The 6,285-nt window shown below is 47.2% G+C and overlaps 1 pseudogene; it reads right to left on the bottom strand.

Annotated features, from left to right (window-relative positions):
* Positions 1 to 5,733: 5,733 nt before the first annotated feature.
* Positions 5,734 to 5,881, bottom strand: LOC115065556 (annotated as a pseudogene).
* Between the last annotated feature and the right edge of the window lie 404 nt (positions 5,882 to 6,285).

Raw genomic sequence — 6,285 nt, forward strand, 5'->3', positions numbered from 1 at the left:
GCCTGCCTCTGTCACCTGAGTCCTGGGATTAAAAGTATGTGCCACCATACTTGACTAATTCTTCTCTGGAATCTTAAAACCAAGAGTCTATTGCAAAAAATAATAGTGCCCCCATGCACCCTGGGAAGATGAACTTCTGGAGTGAAGAGAACACTCAGGGCATGAAATCCAAAGAATAAAACAACATGCCAAGGGCTCGTGATACTGTGGTATGGAAGACAGGAATCAAGGTCTACAGAATTCTAAAGGAAAGGGGAGATGTTCCTGTCAAAGGACATGCAGGTAGAGTACATGTCCCAAACAGACTCACTCTTGTAGACAACCAGTGACATCATCTTCTTGTGAGGGACCACTCATGAGAGAGGTGATAGAACACAGGAGCCAGAACAGAGGAGCCGTGTACCTGAGCCAGTTTTGTAGAAAGATTCACCAGAGTTATTATTTCAAAATACAATGCTAGCACCTTCATGACATGGGAAGAATGAGGTCATGTATATTGAGAAGTCATTTGTCATTAGAGATAAAAGGTCCTTGAATGACAAAGGACGCATCCATAAAAAAAGACCTGTCTTCGCTACCTTTCTATTGTTATCACGCGATAACATGACCAGGGTAACTTATGGAAGGAAGAGTTATTGGGGCTTACAGTTTCAGAGATAATCCATGACCATCATGGCAGGGTGTGTGGCGGCAGGCAGGCAGGCATGGCACTGGAGCAGTAGCTGAAAGCTTACCTCATCTGCAAGTAGAAGGTGTTGTGTTTTTATAAAAATAATGAGAGATAAGGAATATGTCTGGTGGAGGTGTAGTCAAGTGTGGGGAAGGGGGTACCTCTGTGGGCCCATGCTGAGACATCCCTTCCCCCTGAGGAACCAGCCACATGATGGTATAGTATAGAATAGAGTTTATTCAGAGCATGGGGAGAGGGGAGTTGAGAGGGTAGTAGAGTCCGAGAAAGGGAGAGAGAGAGAGAGAGAGAGAGATGTAGAGCTGCTTGTGGACGTTGTACATCGTGGTGCGGAGCCTAGTGCGCACCACGATGTACAACGTCCACAAGCAGGGAAAGGAGAGGCCAGCTATGAGCATGTGGAAAGAGAGGCAGGAGGGGAATGGAGAGGCAAGAGGACAGAGTGAGAGCAAGAAGACAGGAAAGAGAGGAGAGGGCAAGCAGCCCCTTTTATACTGAGTTGGGCACAGCTGGCTGTTGCCAGGTAACTGTGGGGTGGAGCCTAGACTAAGTGCCTATAGAAAGCAGAGTGAGGACTAATTGGACCTGGCATGAGCTTTAGAAACCTCAAAGCCCACGCCCCGTGACACACCTCCCCCAACAAGGCCATACCTCCCAATCCTTCCAAAACAGTTCCACCAACTGGGAATCAAGTAAGCAAATGTCTGAGCCTGTGGAGGCCATTCTCATTCAAATACCATACAACCTCCGAGGTTACAAAACAGAGAAACTGACTTTAACTTGGTCTCTGAACAGCAGTCAGCCTATGAATCGTGAACGATGAACCACTTGACATAGATGTCCTCGGGTGAGGCTAAGTGCACCTGAGCTCTCGGGCTTCACTTGGCCTTGCCTTTGCTCTCAATCCTAGAACTGTTTTTTTATGAAATATCCACTGATATCAGCGCTCTGCCAAACCTGCTCTGGCAAATGCAGCAACAAATAAGCAATTTAAGTTTCTACAAACACAGAAATGTTTCCAGGAGCTCAAAAATCTTAAATGCCTTCTGGCTGCCCGCCTTCCCATTGCTCTTTTGGATTTTTGTCTTGTGAAGTTCTGGCATGACAGCCAAAAAACTCGTTGCCAACAAACAAGGCAATTCCCCTGTGTGTGTGTTCAGTGATTTATAGCTCCAGGCTCAGGCTTAATCTGCATGAGTTGCCTTTTGTGTTGTATTTAGGATCCAGTTTAATTCTTGAGCATAGGAATCTGTTTTCCCAACACTGTGACAAAGGAGAATGTCTTTTTCTATTGAGTCTTCTTGGGGCCTTATCATAAATTGTCTTAGTTGGGGTTTCTTTTGGAGAGGTAGCTGAGAGTCCTACATCTGGACCTGCAGGAAGAGGATGTCACACTGAGCCTGGCTTGAGCATCTGAGACCTCAAAGCCCACCCCTAGTGACACACTTCCTACAAGGTCACACCCACTCCAAGAAGGCCACACCTCCTAATAGTGCCATTCCCATGTGTGCTATATTATTTCTGAGTTCTCTGTCCTCTCCCACTGATCTCTGTTTTAATGACAACACCAGGCTGTTTTCATTACTATAGTTTTGCAATATGCTTGAAATCAGAAGTGTGGAAGTTCCATCTTTGCTTTTTTTTCCCCTCAAGATGGATGTGGCTACTCGGATTCTTCCCTGGTTCTATATGAGTTTTAGTTTAGTGTGAGGAGGACAGGAGAGAGGGGACATTGAGGTCAATGAGTACAATTTTCTGTCCTGTGGGAGGGAAAAGTCTAGTAATCTGATGGGTTGTGAAGACAATAGCACATAATACCTGGAAAGTAGCCATGGAAGTGGCTCCACTGCTGGTCCCACCAAGAGAGAACAGAGGTGAAAACTATGATGCTCTGATGGACTGCAGCTGTCATTTCACTCATGCCTGAGTGTCATGGAGCATGTTTTATGAGTTAAATGCAGCTAATGAGAGAGACATGTTTTCCCAAGTCTAACAAGCCACTGTTCCTCACCCATAGTCCCTGCCCCTAGGGACTGAACACATAGAAAATACCAAGTGCAACAAAGGTGTGAACAGTTTCCCTGTGTGGACCAGAACCTACAGGGTTTCCCTGAAGCTTCCAAGGTGGAGTGGAGTTGCTGATGCCTGCAGAACGCGTCTCCCTAAATAGATAAGAACATGAGAAGCAAGGGCACCAACACTGCAGTTGTGCGAATGCCCTTGCTGGAGGCCAGGGATGCAGAAGAGGGTTTAGAACTCTCCCAGCTGCTTGTTGTACCTCACCCCTGCCTCGGAGCTACATCTATGGATATGACCAAAGTGAGAGGACACTTAGTGACTGGACCAGGTGGACCGGCCAGCTCACCCCCCTTCCCATACCTTACCCTGCCTTCTGCTGGAAGGTGCTTTCTTAAAGCCCGTAGACTAGCAACTTCACCATACCCTACTCCTGGGAACCGACTCTTGCTCTCTGAGAGCTCTGCCTTCTTCCTGTCTCTTCCACGCCCAATTAAGAGTCCGCAATAACTCGCTTTCTAAAACAACTCACCCTCTGGGATCCCCACATTGAATCCTTTGAATCTGAGAGGTGAGAAGCCAGTGGACACTAAGTGTAAATCTTGTGTGAGCAGAAGCTGCATGCACCCTCAGTCCTAAGCCAAAGCCCTCTTAGGAGCCAAGAGAGGCTTTAACTTTCAGAGACACCCCAAGATTTCCTATAATAATCTGGGTAGGCTCACTGTGGGGAGAATCCAGAACAGTGCTGTTTGATCAAGTGTGTGCAGAGACTTCTCTAAGAAGACCATGTGAGGTCATGTGAGGTCATGTGAGGTCATGTTATAATGTTATCTCACGCAAGACCAAATACAGTGAAATCTCTTGTTTTAGTAATGTTGCCAAATCTTCCTTTGATTTTCCCCCCAATCTTTTAAAAGGTACCTCCAAGTCCATATCCTAGGACAATGGGCTGTGGGATCTGAGACTCAGACTCTGGCTTTAGGGTTGTCTGAAGAATGTCTCGTCTTCATTGTGCTTTTCTGATGATGGCTTCTCTGACATTCAGTGTGGGTTACTGAGGATAATACTTGGAATTTTAATCATTATTTCTAATGTGCTATTCACTGAACTGTCTTTGTCTCTTTAATTGCAGGCTCTGTGCCACAAAGACTGTTTCCATAAAGACTGTTCAGCTTTCCCTGCCTATTCAAACTCAAGGTACTTGGGCAATGGGGCTGTTTTGTTTGTTTTGTTCAATTTAATGGTGAAGTATTTTCTATGGTAGATTTTTTTTTTAATTATTGACAGCTTTCTTTAGGGTGATGGTGGCGTTCACACTCTCCTGGAATCTTAACAGTGATCCACTGGTGTGTCTCAGCTGTGAATAAATGAGACCATCACCTACTGTACATCATTAATGAATAATTAACTATCCATTAATTCAGGATGAACACACAGCCTTTCCCTGCCTATCTCCCCTTTGCAAAAATAAGATTTGTTTATTAATGTAAGCTCTTTCCCTGAGTCACTTGTCCCCACTCCTGTGCACTGAGATGCTCTCGCTTGTGCTAAGGCTCAGGGGCTCCTCTGTGCACCTCTCTGCCCTTCCATTTTTCTGCATCTCTCTTACGGCACTCTCCTGTGCTTGCCTTCCTGGCGTCAGACGAGGACCTGAAAGCTGGTGCTGGGCATGTAGGAAGGCAGCATTCAGTCAGGATACCACTTGTTGGTCTGGTGTTGTCTGGACCCTGGGAAGGTTTCCCAGCTCCTGCTCTTACACCGAGGCATGGTGGATATATTTGTCCCACTCCCTAAGGAGCGAACTACACATCAAAAATCAGTTGACAATGCTACCACCCCATTATATTGTGCCACACGTTCTCAGAATGAAGATGGCAGTTCACAGCAGCTATGGCTTGAAGGGCTTCCAAATGGCCAGAGCAGTCCCAGCTCTCACCCTGGTAATTCACTCTGCTGATTTAAATGGCACACTACTGACCTTTTGTTTGTTTACTGTTAATTTATTTATTTATTTATCCTGATCCCAATTCTCCTCCCTCCTCTCCTTCTAATCCCTCCCTTTTACCTCCCCACACCTCCCTTTCTCTTCAGAAAATAGGAGATCTCCCAAGGATACCAGCCCTCCTCAGCATGTCACATCAAAGTCGGACCAGGCTCATCTGCTGCTGCTGAGGCTAGACAAGGCAGCCCAGTTAGGCGAAAGGAGCCAACAGCAGGCAACAGAGTCACGACAGCCCTGTTCCTGCTGTCAGGGGTTTCTGACTCACCCCACTGTTGACTTAGATGACCCGTGTCTTTAAGTGGACCTTCTCCTGGATTCAGCAATGTCCATATTTGCCTCGCTGGCCCAGATTTCTTGCAGAACTGGAGGCTTGCGTGTTTCAGCCGTTCCCTTCCACATTGAATGCCACCCAGAGCAGACTTAACATTTGCAGGGAGAGCAGCCCTCGTGGTTCAGAGCACCCACCCTACAGGGCATCTCCAGGCTCAGCAGCTCAGATGAACATGGTGTGGCAACTGCTGCTCCTCTTCCTCTCCCACAGGGAGGCTCAGAGGCCCCAGCCATATAAGTCACAGCCTTGGGCCCCCCTCCCATATCTCCCATCAAGTTCAGGGCCACCATCGTTCACCTGAAGAAATGTTAGGCTGGGTTCCTGCCTGCCCTGTGTCTATTCTCTACAGCAACCAAAATGACCACTTAGAAACTGTCAGCAACCCCCACCTACATCCTCCACAGTGGGGCTCACAGTGCTCACTGTGATGAGTCTGCCTGGTCCCCTAGATGTGGTGGATCCCATTACAACAATCCCCCAGCTTCACGGCCGTCATGGCAAAGCCTGGCCTGGCCTCTAAGCCCTTCCCTTGAAATCTCCACTACAAAAGCACAACTCTCACCTCCAAAGGGAGTTTATTCAGAAGCCAAATAAGAGTGGCCAGAACCTGGGAACACAGATTTAGCTTACCCCAAATACCTTGTTCCAAAGTGGTAACAACTTGACGAAGTTTTTAATTATTTTTTTTTTTTATTTCCAGGGAAGAGTGTAAATGTAGTCCCCAACTACCATGACTTATGCAGACGAATTTCCTGCATTTAGGGAAGTTCCATGTGCAAGAGATGAGCCTCAGCCTAGAAAAACCACTTCCTTGATCACGGTGTCTCCCCTGCCAGGTAAGCAGTGATAAAAAGGTTATAGTAACGGAACAGTCGTAAGGCAAGGCTCGTTTCAGATTCATCCGTGGAAACATCACAGAGGCACATCACAGGGAAGTGGGGGGAAGTCTGCTAGACACCCCAGAAACCAAGAGCATTCTCCGTCTTCTGCTCGGCTGAAAACAAGGGATCTCTTCCTGCACTCTGTGGAACTTACCCAATGGTGGCAAAGATGCCATGTGACACAGAGCGGAGCCATAAATGGCATCCAGGAGACAAACGATGGCCAGAGACAACCTGGCTCCAGAGACATTCTAACCTCTCCTGAGCATCGCCTTTCTAATCAACCTTGAGCAAGGGTCCAGAGAAGGTGTGGTTCTCTTTGGGAACTTTCCACAGGAAAACTGCACCTTGCTCCTATGGGGACCAT

This window comes from Mus pahari, chromosome 15, assembly GCF_900095145.1.
Source record: "Mus pahari chromosome 15, PAHARI_EIJ_v1.1, whole genome shotgun sequence".
NCBI classification, from domain to species: domain Eukaryota; kingdom Metazoa; phylum Chordata; class Mammalia; order Rodentia; family Muridae; genus Mus; species Mus pahari.